This window comes from Ischnura elegans, chromosome 11 (assembly GCF_921293095.1).
Source record: "Ischnura elegans chromosome 11, ioIscEleg1.1, whole genome shotgun sequence".
Lineage (NCBI taxonomy): Eukaryota > Metazoa > Arthropoda > Insecta > Odonata > Coenagrionidae > Ischnura > Ischnura elegans.
This window is the reverse complement of record NC_060256.1, coordinates 42,368,097-42,382,423: the sequence shown is the minus strand read 5'-3', so window position 1 is coordinate 42,382,423 and position 14,327 is coordinate 42,368,097. Positions and strand designations below refer to the sequence as shown.

Sequence of the window (14,327 nt, the reverse complement as noted above, 5' to 3'; positions counted from 1 at the left end):
ATATTTCATAAATATCTATCGGTCATCACTACTCATACATGGAATGAATCTAGAATTCGAAATCCCAACTTGCTGACAGTTACAGTAGGAAGTTTTATGCAATTTATCAGAGAATTATCTTCCTCTCATATCTAAAAAAATTAATTCTTGCAATTTCAGTAGATTTTCTCATACATATTTTCACGTTCTTACAACATAAATCGAGAATTCAAATAATTCCAACTTATTTTCATTAACATTGTGAAGTTTAATGCAAAATTATTCCAGAGATATCTCCCACTCAATACTTAAAATTTATATTTTTGCACTTTCAGGGGACGTCATACCGATTGGCAAGGAAACATCTGTATAGAGTTCAGCCGAGGCCTTCGTGTGACGAAGCTGAATGACAACTATATTACAGATCAGACGTCTTGGGAATCGTCTACAGAGCTGAATGACAACTGTACCTCTGATATGACACCATCGGAATTCATCTATGAAGGAGATACCTCAACATGTTAAATTGAATCCTTGCAGAGGATCATGATACGAATTTAAGATTTGCATACGTTTGAATGAGTGGAGATGTGTAAATTTGTAAATTATATGTTCACATTTTAAATGTTTCATAGCTTGACAGCGGAGAAACTGCTGTGCTTAAATTGATAGTTGGAGATATATATAATGGTCTTAAATATTAGTTCAAGCTCTTTAGAGAGTTCAAAATTCATTGTGATTCATTTATTTTTTTGTCAAAAATGTTATTGTTGTCTAACATCAGAACACGCATTTAAAATGCGGAGATACGTGTATGAGTGGACATGTGCAAATTTGTAACTTTTATGTACAAGTTTTAATTCTTCGTAACTTGACAGCGGAGAGACAGCTGTGCTCAAATTCATTAAATACTGAACATTTAGTCTCTTTGGAGAGTTAAAATTCAATTCATTGTGTTTAATTTAATTTCTTTTTGTTAAAGAAGTTACGGTTTTCGAGGGCATTTTAAACACACAGGTATTTCAAAAGTCAAGAAAAATATTTAAGACCCCTAAATTTGTTCTAAAACTATTCGCGATAGAATGGCGTATTCATTCCGATTAATTAAACAACTGTACCAGTGAGAAAATATTGTTTTATTCCATATCGCCTATCACGCTTGGGATACGCGATAAGCTGATATAGAAACATTTAACATTATGGCGGGAAAAAAACCTGGAAAAATTGCGATGAGGGACTGAATTGTGGGCGAGGATAAGGTTAAAGATGGCTGTTACGTGGGTACAGATATTACTGCAAAACCAAAAAAGAAAAGAGTTAGTAAATACGAAAGACCTTTCAACTCGCACTTCTCCGGTAAATACTGTACTTACTAAACCATATATGGATAATGCATGGATGGCTGTGTGACGATTCAATTTGGCGCTAACATTCCCATGCGAGCTAAACAAAAGTGAGAAGTCACATCCATTATTTTTTCGCCGGCATTGTAATTCATTTTCCCCCAGCACACTAAAATGATTTTGTTCATAACGTCAACATGTGCCACTGCATTATCTCAGTCATCGAGGTGAACCCGCGTCTAGTTTTCACTGTTCACAATCCTTGGCCTCGTTTCGGAGTCGATGCAGCGCACCATCTTCCGGTATTACTTGTCGAAATGTATAATCAGTTGATCGCTTTGTGTGCCCTTAGGGTGGAGCGCTGCACCGACTCCGAAACGTCGGCCAGGTATGGCAGTCGTGACATCTCGACGCAGCTTCACTCTGAAGCCGAGATAGTGCAGTGATTAGTTTTTACCGCGGCAGCCTAACTTTTAAAGTGAACATGTGTATTTTATTCTTACCGCCTGACAGTTATACTGACCGAAGTGAGTTTTTTCATCCGACAAACCTCTTTAATTAATTGTAAATTCTGGGTATATCATATCAGCGTTTGCCACGGTCGTTGCAGACTGAAATACAACAGAAAACTAGGAGCGGGGAAAGTCGAAATCACTACTAGGATTATTCTTACTTCTTGCCCAGACGGGCCTGCCGAAAACGCTTTCTTCGGCCAGAATGGATATCAATTGACTCAAATTAACCCTAATTACCGAAGAGAAGCTTCTAGGAGAAATTAAATTTCAATTCTTCTACTTTAAAAATGTAGAAATTTTCTACGATTCATAATTATGGTAGCAGCTAATATTTCGCCACTAAACTTAACAGCACAAAAAATGATTCGTAGTTTAATCTCTCCTGATAAATAGAGTTGGAAATTAACATTTTTTTAATTTTTCTTAGAAACAATATTGGGTTATAATGGGTTTAAATGGCTTGCTGCCTTCTAATACAATGAAGCCTTAGAATCTAAAATTCTGAGGATACATATTACAACGCCACCGTATTTACACTACAACAATATTTGACTCAGTAAATAACCACTGTTTTGAAATAAAGATACCTGGTAAATAAAAAAATGGAGCATCTATAGCAAATATGTCGATCTGAATAATTACAAAAATTTGTTCCAAGAAATGAGAGATCCGAGTTTTAGGTTACCCAAGTTGGCACATCGCTCGAAAATACAGCCCCATAAACACTAGTACTGTGTTTGAGAATATCATTAATTTTATACGAGAGACCTTTATAGAAAGGCTGAATATTAAGGGCCAACATATTATTCTAATGAACTAAAGTTGCAGAAATCTAGGCAACGTCACATCCTGTTTTCTCTAATGACACTTACAGAAAAGTATGCGTCGAGGTTGATTTATCGTTTCTATTTCTGTGAGTGCGTTTAATTCTACCGCATACAAATATAAACTATTTGCTTAATTTATGTTTCTGCATGCTTCAAAAAGGTATTTTTGACAATCGGTAGCAACATGAAGTGCGGGTTTACTTCAAGAGCCTCTTATTATTAGAATTGCAGGATGTTACCTTACAGCTACGGTGGGCGAAAATGGGTGGAATGCGTTTCTAAATCAATCATATCATTAAAAATAATGCTTAATTAAACAAGGACAATTATTCGGTGATTAGTTTCCTAAGTCACTTTGCGATATTATGATAATCTAGTCCAAACTCGTGGGTATATCATTTCAGCACTGATTTTAGATATTCATTTGCGCGGCTCGCTCAGACCCATTGTTGTCGTTGTCATGGGTGCACTTACATCGAAAGAGTTAGCTCTTGATCGAGAGAATTGACGCGTTTGCGAATTACTGCGAGGATCTTTAGTGAAATCTTGTGATTTTGAGGTGCAATCAGATATACTGCTAAGTCTACTTGAAGACTAACCACTGCTTCACTGAATTCTCAAGAAAGAAACAAGGATACACCGCTGAAAACGCTGCGAACTGAGACTTGGATGTCTTCCTGAGTTTTAACGGGATATCTTCCCGGGAAGCACTGGGACATCTTACAGCTGAGGCAGGGATATCTTCCTATCTGAGAACGCCGAGATTATTATATTCTTTGGTGTAACTGATTGTGAGACGGCAGATATCTGCTTGCGTTTTCCCATCAACATTCTCCAGGAAACTACTGGGATATCTTCATTTGAAGACGATTTGCGAATATCCCAGGGTATATTTGAGTGAAATTAAGCGATTTTAAGGTGCAATCAGATATAATTCCAAGTCTACTTGAAGACTCACGCCTTCTTCCTTGAAGTTTCAAGGCCGAGACCGGGATTTGCCGCTGAAAACACTGTGACTTGAGACTTGGCTGCATTCCTGAGTTTTACAGGGATATCTCCCCGGGTAGGATTTGAATAGCCTCCAAATAAAGGCTTTAATATCTTCCTGGCTGTGATAGGGATATCTTCCTGAGTACGTCTACCATATCATCACCAGTGTGACAGATTGTGTGACAGCAGATATCTGCTTGAGTGTGGCCTAAAAATTCTCCAGGAAACTACAGTGATATATTCATCCGAGGACGATGGGAAAGATTTTATGTAAGTAGAATATACTTTCATACGAAGAAAATACTTTGAACATAAACGAGACTAGTGGACATCATATTGATGCGTTAAGAGTGAAAAATAAAATAAATGCTTGTGATTTAAACTCAAAACGTGGGTCAAGCGAATGTATTAAGTAAGTCGAAATAAAATAAAGGCACTACAAATTAAGCATAAAACTTGCTTCCACATCCTTAATAGAAATTATCAGAGACAAATCATTAGAGAGTTCATTAGATTATTAGTTTTTGGTAACGTCAAAGTGAAAAGAAATGGATTTAATATTCGCGCATTCTAATCATAAACTTCTTTTTCTGTTTTCAGTTTCCATAGACGACTTGGAGGAAGTGGGTCCTTACCGGTACCACGTAAACATTTGGCGTAAGTAAAGCCATTTGAAATAATTCTAAAATTAAAGCCCCTTCAGAAAATCACCCACAACACCAAATCCTAAACTAGCTAATGAGAAAAACTCTCTTTTTCACAGGCGAACGAAAGGAACAACCCGAAGCACTGCCTAGAAATCTGGATAAAAAGTAAGTGCATCATTTACTTCACATCGCCGTGCAACAACCTACGTAATAATATTAAATAAACCCTTGTCGATGAAAGCTTCCGCGAAGTGGTGTAGTAGGCGTAGAAAGGTTTCCGGGTTTTCCTCCGCATCGATTCATATTCATGACGACTGTTAGGCCGGAGTTGCTTTTGGCGACCACAGGTTGGAAGTGAATTAAACTTCAAACCTGAAGCGGCACGTGGATGAATCGAAACTTAGGGCTACCTTGAAACCTTGCTGAGTGTACTGAATAAAGGCTTATATTAAGACTTCGTAAAAATCGAACTAAATATTTCGACAAAAAACAATATTACCAAAAGAATGTCTTCTTTACCTTTGTAGTAATATTAAAGCATTAAATCAATACGGAAGTTCTATACTTGAGCATGAAATGCCAAAGTATATTATGTAATTCTTTTTGACGATTCCTAATTCCCGTCTTTTACTATTTTTCACCTGCATAGGGCACATCAAAGTTCAAATTGGAGACTGATGGCCTGGATGCGATCGGCATTCTGTTTTCTCCACAGAAGAGAATCTGAAGTGATAGAAGTGAAGCCAGCAGGTAAAGCCTTATTCAATGTTCAAAACTTTGAAAATACGTCCTGTAGGATACCCCTTTCTAAATGTTTCTTTTAAATATGACGTTAATCCCTCTTGGTCCTGAGATTTTCCATTTAGTTGCCGAACGTATTTGATCATTTTCAATTTTCTCTACGCAATGCATTATGGTCCGTTCACGTGATTGTACCTGTTCTCGTATATTACATGTTTTTGCATTATTATTATTAGTGACCCTCCTTACAGAAATATGCTTTGCTATTTAGACGTAATACGTGCATTAATAAGTATGTTTATGATGTAAATTCGCATTTCAAATTTTAATTGGTTATCGAGTAGAGTGAGTTTTATTGTATACTTGTACCATCTCATTCATCAGAGAGATAACATTGAAGCTTATTCACGATATCTTTCTTTATTCACAGTTCCTCTCCGCTCCATTCTGAAGCACAGTGCAGTGGTTTTGGAACATGGGCGGAAATTTCACGTATTTATTCTTTCTCATTATACGTAAGATAAATGCTGACAAATATTTCATAAATATCTATCGGTCATCACTACTCATACATGGAATGAATCTAGAATTCGAAATCCCAACTTGCTGACAGTTACAGTAGGAAGTTTTATGCAATTTATCAGAGAATTATCTTCCTCTCATATCTAAAAAAATTAATTCTTGCAATTTCAGTAGATTTTCTCATACATATTTTCACGTTCTTACAACATAAATCGAGAATTCAAATAATTCCAACTTATTTTCATTAACATTGTGAAGTTTAATGCAAAATTATTCCAGAGATATCTCCCACTCAATACTTAAAATTTATATTTTTGCACTTTCAGGGGACGTCATACCGATTGGCAAGGAAACATCTGTATAGAGTTCAGCCGAGGCCTTCGTGTGACGAAGCTGAATGACAACTATATTACAGATCAGACGTCTTGGGAATCGTCTACAGAGCTGAATGACAACTGTACCTCTGATATGACACCATCGGAATTCATCTATGAAGGAGATACCTCAACATGTTAAATTGAATCCTTGCAGAGGATCATGATACGAATTTAAGATTTGCATACGTTTGAATGAGTGGAGATGTGTAAATTTGTAAATTATATGTTCACATTTTAAATGTTTCATAGCTTGACAGCGGAGAAACTGCTGTGCTTAAATTGATAGTTGGAGATATATATAATGGTCTTAAATATTAGTTCAAGCTCTTTAGAGAGTTCAAAATTCATTGTGATTCATTTATTTTTTTGTCAAAAATGTTATTGTTGTCTAACATCAGAACACGCATTTAAAATGCGGAGATACGTGTATGAGTGGACATGTGCAAATTTGTAACTTTTATGTACAAGTTTTAATTCTTCGTAACTTGACAGCGGAGAGACAGCTGTGCTCAAATTCATTAAATACTGAACATTTAGTCTCTTTGGAGAGTTAAAATTCAATTCATTGTGTTTAATTTAATTTCTTTTTGTTAAAGAAGTTACGGTTTTCGAGGGCATTTTAAACACACAGGTATTTCAAAAGTCAAGAAAAATATTTAAGACCCCTAAATTTGTTCTAAAACTATTCGCGATAGAATGGCGTATTCATTCCGATTAATTAAACAACTGTACCAGTGAGAAAATATTGTTTTATTCCATATCGCCTATCACGCTTGGGATACGCGATAAGCTGATATAGAAACATTTAACATTATGGCGGGAAAAAAACCTGGAAAAATTGCGATGAGGGACTGAATTGTGGGCGAGGATAAGGTTAAAGATGGCTGTTACGTGGGTACAGATATTACTGCAAAACCAAAAAAGAAAAGAGTTAGTAAATACGAAAGACCTTTCAACTCGCACTTCTCCGGTAAATACTGTACTTACTAAACCATATATGGATAATGCATGGATGGCTGTGTGACGATTCAATTTGGCGCTAACATTCCCATGCGAGCTAAACAAAAGTGAGAAGTCACATCCATTATTTTTTCGCCGGCATTGTAATTCATTTTCCCCCAGCACACTAAAATGATTTTGTTCATAACGTCAACATGTGCCACTGCATTATCTCAGTCATCGAGGTGAACCCGCGTCTAGTTTTCACTGTTCACAATCCTTGGCCTCGTTTCGGAGTCGATGCAGCGCACCATCTTCCGGTATTACTTGTCGAAATGTATAATCAGTTGATCGCTTTGTGTGCCCTTAGGGTGGAGCGCTGCACCGACTCCGAAACGTCGGCCAGGTATGGCAGTCGTGACATCTCGACGTAGCTTCAATCTGAAGCCGAGATAGTGCATTGATTAGTTTTTACCGCGGCAGCCTAACTTTTAAAGTGAACATGTGTATTTTATTCTTACCGCCTGACAGTTATACTGACCGAAGTGAGTTTTTTCATCCGACAAACCTCTTTAATTAATTGTAAATTCTGGGTATATCATATCAGCGTTTGCCACGGTCGTTGCAGACTGAAATACAACAGAAAACTAGGAGCGGGGAAAGTCGAAATCACTACTAGGATTATTCTTACTTCTTGCCCAGACGGGCCTGCCGAAAACGCTTTCTTCGGCCAGAATGGATATCAATTGACTCAAATTAACCCTAATTACCGAAGAGAAGCTTCTAGGAGAAATTAAATTTCAATTCTTCTACTTTAAAAATGTAGAAATTTTCTACGATTCATAATTATGGTAGCAGCTAATATTTCGCCACTAAACTTAACAGCACAAAAAATGATTCGTAGTTTAATCTCTCCTGATAAATAGAGTTGGAAATTAACATTTTTTTAATTTTTCTTAGAAACAATATTGGGTTATAATGGGTTTAAATGGCTTGCTGCCTTCTAATACAATGAAGCCTTAGAATCTAAAATTCTGAGGATACATATTACAACGCCACCGTATTTACACTACAACAATATTTGACTCAGTAAATAACCACTGTTTTGAAATAAAGATACCTGGTAAATAAAAAAATGGAGCATCTATAGCAAATATGTCGATCTGAATAATTACAAAAATTTGTTCCAAGAAATGAGAGATCCGAGTTTTAGGTTACCCAAGTTGGCACATCGCTCGAAAATACAGCCCCATAAACACTAGTACTGTGTTTGAGAATATCATTAATTTTATACGAGAGACCTTTATAGAAAGGCTGAATATTAAGGGCCAACATATTATTCTAATGAACTAAAGTTGCAGAAATCTAGGCAACGTCACATCCTGTTTTCTCTAATGACACTTACAGAAAAGTATGCGTCGAGGTTGATTTATCGTTTCTATTTCTGTGAGTGCGTTTAATTCTACCGCATACAAATATAAACTATTTGCTTAATTTATGTTTCTGCATGCTTCAAAAAGGTATTTTTGACAATCGGTAGCAACATGAAGTGCGGGTTTACTTCAAGAGCCTCTTATTATTAGAATTGCAGGATGTTACCTTACAGCTACGGTGGGCGAAAATGGGTGGAATGCGTTTCTAAATCAATCATATCATTAAAAATAATGCTTAATTAAACAAGGACAATTATTCGGTGATTAGTTTCCTAAGTCACTTTGCGATATTATGATAATCTAGTCCAAACTCGTGGGTATATCATTTCAGCACTGATTTTAGATATTCATTTGCGCGGCTCGCTCAGACCCATTGTTGTCGTTGTCATGGGTGCACTTACATCGAAAGAGTTAGCTCTTGATCGAGAGAATTGACGCGTTTGCGAATTACTGCGAGGATCTTTAGTGAAATCTTGTGATTTTGAGGTGCAATCAGATATACTGCTAAGTCTACTTGAAGACTAACCACTGCTTCACTGAATTCTCAAGAAAGAAACAAGGATACACCGCTGAAAACGCTGCGAACTGAGACTTGGATGTCTTCCTGAGTTTTAACGGGATATCTTCCCGGGAAGCACTGGGACATCTTACAGCTGAGGCAGGGATATCTTCCTATCTGAGAACGCCGAGATTATTATATTCTTTGGTGTAACTGATTGTGAGACGGCAGATATCTGCTTGCGTTTTCCCATCAACATTCTCCAGGAAACTACTGGGATATCTTCATTTGAAGACGATTTGCGAATATCCCAGGGTATATTTGAGTGAAATTAAGCGATTTTAAGGTGCAATCAGATATAATTCCAAGTCTACTTGAAGACTCATGCCTTCTTCACTGAAGTTTCAAGGCCGAGACCGGGATTTGCCGCTGAAAACGCTGTGACTTGAGACTTGGCTGCATTCCTGAGTTTTACAGGGATATCTCCCCGGGTAGGATTTGGATAGCCTCCAAATAAAGGCTGGAATATCTTCCTGGTTGTGATAGGGATATCTTCCTGAGTACGTCTACCATATCATCACCAGTGTGACAGATTGTGTGACAGCAGATATCAGCTTGAGTGTGGCCTAAAAATTCTCCAGGAAACTACCGTGATATATTCATCCGAGGACGATGGGAAAGATTTTATGTAAGTAGAATATACTTTCATACGAAGAAAATACTTTGAACATAAACGAGAATAGCGGACATCATATTGATGCGTTAGGAGTGAAAAATAAAATAAATGCTTGTGATTTAAACTCAAAACGTGGGTCAAGCGAATGTATTAAGTAAGTCGAAATAAAATAAAGGCACTACAAATTGAGCATAAAACTTGCTTCCACATCCTTAATAGAAATTATCAGAGACAAATCATTAGAGAGTTCATTAGATTATTAGTTTTTGGTAACGTCAAAGTGAAAAGAAATGGATTTAATATTCGCGCATTCTAATCATAAACTTCCTTTTCTGTTTTCAGTTTCCATTGACGACTTGGAGGAGGTGGGTCCTTACCGGTACCACGTAAACATTTGGCGTAAGTAAAGCTTCTTGATACCATTCAATAACAAAAGCCTCTTTAGAAAATCACCCACAACACCAACTCCTAAACTAGCTAATGAGCGAAACTCTCTTTTTCACAGGCGAACGAAAGGAACAACCCGAAGCGGTGCCTAGAAATCTTGATAAAAAGTAAGTGCATCATTTACTTCACATCGTCAAGCAGTTATCCATGTAATATTTTTTAAATAAACCCTTGTCGATGAAAGCTTTCGCGAAGTGGTGTAGTAGGCGGAGAAAGGTTTCCGGGTTTTCCTCCGCATCGATTCATCTTCATGACGACTGTTAGGCCGGTGTTGCTTTTGCCGACCACAGGTTGGAAGTGAATTAAACTTTAAACCTGAAGCGGCACGTGGATGAATCGTAACTTATGGCGACCTTGAAACCTTGCTGAGTGTACTGAATAAAGGCTTATAGTAAGACTTCGTAAAAATAGAACTAAATATTTCGACAAAAAACAATATTACCAAAAGAATATCTTCTTTACCTTAGTAGTACTATTAAAGCATTAAATCAAAAAGGAAGGTCTACACTTGATCATGAAATGCCTAAGTATATTATGTAATTCTTTTTGACGATTCCTAATTACCATCTTTTACTATTTTTCACCTGAATAGGGCGCATCAAAGTTCAAGTTGCAGACTGATGGCCTGGATGCGATCGGCATTCTGTTTTCTCAACAGAAGAGAATCTGAAGTGATAGAAGTGAAGCCAGCAGGTAAAGCCTTATTCAATGTTCAAAACTTTGAAAATACGTCCTGTAGGATACCCCTTTCATAATGTTTCTTTTAAATTTGATGTTTATTCTTTCTTGGTTCTGAGATTTTCCATTTAGTTGCCAAACGTATTTGATCATTTTCAATTTTCTCTACGCAATGCATTATGGTCCGTTCACGTGATTGTACCTGTTCTCGTGTATTACATGTTTTTGCATTATTATTAGTGACCCTCCTTACAGAAATATGCTTTGCTATTTAGAAGTAATACGTGCATTAAAAAAATATGTTTATGATGAAAATTCGCTTTTCAAATTTTAATTGGTTATCGAGTAGTGTGAGTTTTTTTGTAACAGCTTTATACCTTCTGATTCATCCGAGAGATAACATTGAAGCTTATCCACGATATCTTTCTTTATTCACAGTGCCTCTCCGCTCCATTCTGAAGCACAGTGCAAGTAGTTTTGGGACATGGCCGGAAATTTCACGTAATTATTCTTTCTCAATATACGTAAGATAAATACTGACAATTTTTTCATAAATATCTATCCGTCATCACCACTCATCCATTGAATGAATCTGGAATTCCAATTCCCAACTTGCTGACGGTTACAGTAGGAAGTTTTATGCATTTTATCAGAGAATTATCTCCCTCTCATATCTAAAAAAAATTAATTCTTGCAATTTCAGCAGATTTTCTCATACATATTTTCACGTTCTTAAAACATAAATCTAGAATTCAAATATTCCCAACTTATTTTCATTAACAATGTGAAGTTAAATGCAAATTATTCCAGAGATATCTCCCACTCAATACTTAAAATTTATATTTTTGCACTTTCAGGGGACGTCATACCGATTGGCAAGGAAACATCTGTATAGAGTTCAGCCGAGGCCTTCGTGTGACGAAGCTGAATGACAACTATATTACAGATCAGACGTTTTGGGAATCGTCTACAGAGCTGAATGACAACTGTACCTCTGATATGGCACCATCGGAATTCATCTATGAAGGAGATACCTCAACATGTTAAATTGAATCCTTGCAGAGGATCGTGATACGAATTTAACATTTGCATACGTTAGAATGAGTGGAGATGTGTAAATTTGTAAATTATATGTTCACATTTTAAATGTTTCATAGCTTGACAGCGGAGAGACTGCTGTGCTTAAATTGATAGTTGGAGATATATATAATGGTCTTAAACATTAGTTCAAGCTCTTTAGAGAGTTCAAATTCATTGTGATTCATTTAATTTTTTTGTCAAAAATGTTATTGTTGTCTAACATCAGAACACGCATTTAAAATGCGGAGATACGTGTATGAGTGGACATGTGCAAATTTGTAACTTTTATGTACAAGTTTTAATTCTTCGTAACTTGACAGCGGAGAGACAGCTGTGCTCAAATTCATTAAATACTGAAAATTAAGTCTCTTTGGAGATTTAAAATTCAATTCATTGTGTTTTATTTAATTCCTTTTTGCTAAAGAAGTTAAGGCTTTCGAGGGTATTTTAATCACACAGGTATTTTAAAAGTCAAGAAAAATATTTAAGAGCCCTAAATTTATTCTAAAACTATTCTCGTTAAAATGGCGTATTCATTCCGATTAATACAACAACTGTACCAGTGAGAAAATATTATTTTTTCCATATCGCCTATCACGCTGGGGATACGCGATATGCTGAAATAGACACATTTTAACATTATGGTGGGAAAAAAAACCTGGAAAAATTGTGATGAGGGACTGAATTGTGGGCGAGGGTAAGGTTAAAGATGGCTGTTAAGTGGGTACAGATATTACTGCAAAACCAAAAAAGAAAAGAGTTAGTAAATACGAAAGACCTTTCAACTCGCACTTCTCCCGTAAATACTGTACTTACTAAACCATATATGGATAATGCATGGATGGCTGTGTGACGATTCAATTTGGCGCTAATATTCCCATGCGAGCTAAACAAAAGTGAGAAGTCACATCCATGATTTTTCGCCGGCATTGTAATTCATTTTCCCCCAGCACACTAAAATGATTTTGTTCATAACGTCAACATGTGCCACTGCATTATCTCAACATCGAGGTGAACCCGCGTCCAGTTTTCACTGTTCACAATCCTTGCCCTCGTTTCGGAGGCGATGCAGCGCACCATCTTCCGGTTTCACTTGTCGCAAATGTATAATCAGTTGATCGCTTTGTGTGCCCTTAGGGTGGAGCGCTGCACCGCCTCCGAAACGTCGGCCAGGTATGGCAGTCGTGACATCTCGACGTAGCTTCACTCTGAAGCCGAGATAGTGCAGTGATTAGTTTTTACCGCGGCAGCCTAACTTTTAAAGTGAACATGTGTATTTTATACTTACCGTCTGACCGCAGTGAGTTTTTTCATCCGACAAACAACTTTATTTAACTGTAAATTCTGGGTATATCATATCAGCGTTTGCCACGGTCGTTACAGACTGCACCACCACAGAAAACTAGGAGCGGGGAAAGTCGAAATCACTACTAGGATTATTCTTACTTCTAGCCAAGACGGGCCTGCCGAAAACGCTTTCTTCGGCCAGAATGGATATCAATTGGCTCAAATTAACCCTAATTAACGATGAGAAGCTTCTAGGAGAAATTAAATTTCAATTCTTCTCATTTAAAAATGTAGAAATTTTCTACGATTCATAATTAAGGTAGCAGCTAATATTTCGCCACTAAACTTTACAGCACAAAAATTGACTCGTAGTTTAATCTCTCCTGATAAATAGAGTTGGAAATAAACATTTTTTTATTTTTCTTAGAAACAACATTGGGTTATAATGGGTTTAAATGGCTTGCTGCCTTCCAATACAATGAAGCCTTAGAATCTAAAATTCTGAGGATACATATTACAACGCCACCGTATTTACACTACACCAATATTTGACTCAGTAAATAACCACTGTTTTGAAATAAAGATACCTGGTAAATAAAAAAATGTAGCATCTATAGCAAATATGTCGATCTGAATAATTACAAAAATTTGTTCCAAGAAATGAGAGATCCGAGTTTTAGGTTACCCAAGTTGGCACTTCGCTCGAAAATACAGCCCCATAAACACTAGTACTGTGTTTGAGAATATCATTAATTTTATACGAGAGACCTTTATAGAAAGGCTGAATATTAAGGGCCAACATATTATTCTAATGAACTAAAGTTGCAGATATCTAGGCAACGTCACATCCTGTTTTCTCTAATGACACTTACAGAAAAGTATGCGTCGAGGTTGATTTATCGTTTCTATTTCTGTGAGTGCGTTTAATTCTACCGCATACAAATATAAACTATTTACTTGATTTATGTTTCTGCATGCTTCAAAAAGGTATTTTTGACAATCGGTAGCAACATGAAGTGCGGGTTTACTTCAAGAGCCTCTTATTATTAGAATTGCAGGATGTTACCTTACAGCTACGGTGGGCGAAAATGGGTGGAATGCTTTTCTTAATCAATCATATCATTAAAAATAATACTTAATTAAACAAGGACAATTATTCGGTGATTATTTTCCTAAGTCACTTTACGATAATATGATAATCTAGTCCAAACTCGTGGGTATATCATTTCAGCACTGATTTAAGATATTCATTTGCGCGGCTCGCTCAGACCCATTGTTGTCGTTGTCATGGGTGCACTTACATCGAAAGAGTTAGCTCTTGATCGAGAGAATTGACGCGTTTGCGAA

General features: G+C 36.7%; 1 long non-coding RNA gene across 1 annotated transcript; it reads left to right on the top strand.

The window, feature by feature from the left end:
• Positions 1-10,552: 10,552 nt before the first annotated feature.
• Positions 10,553-12,017, top strand: LOC124168546. Its single transcript, XR_006866970.1, has 3 exons — positions 10,553-10,628; positions 11,052-11,114; positions 11,471-12,017. It is a non-coding gene; the product is annotated as an uncharacterized LOC124168546 (long non-coding RNA).
• Positions 12,018-14,327: the final 2,310 nt, after the last annotated feature.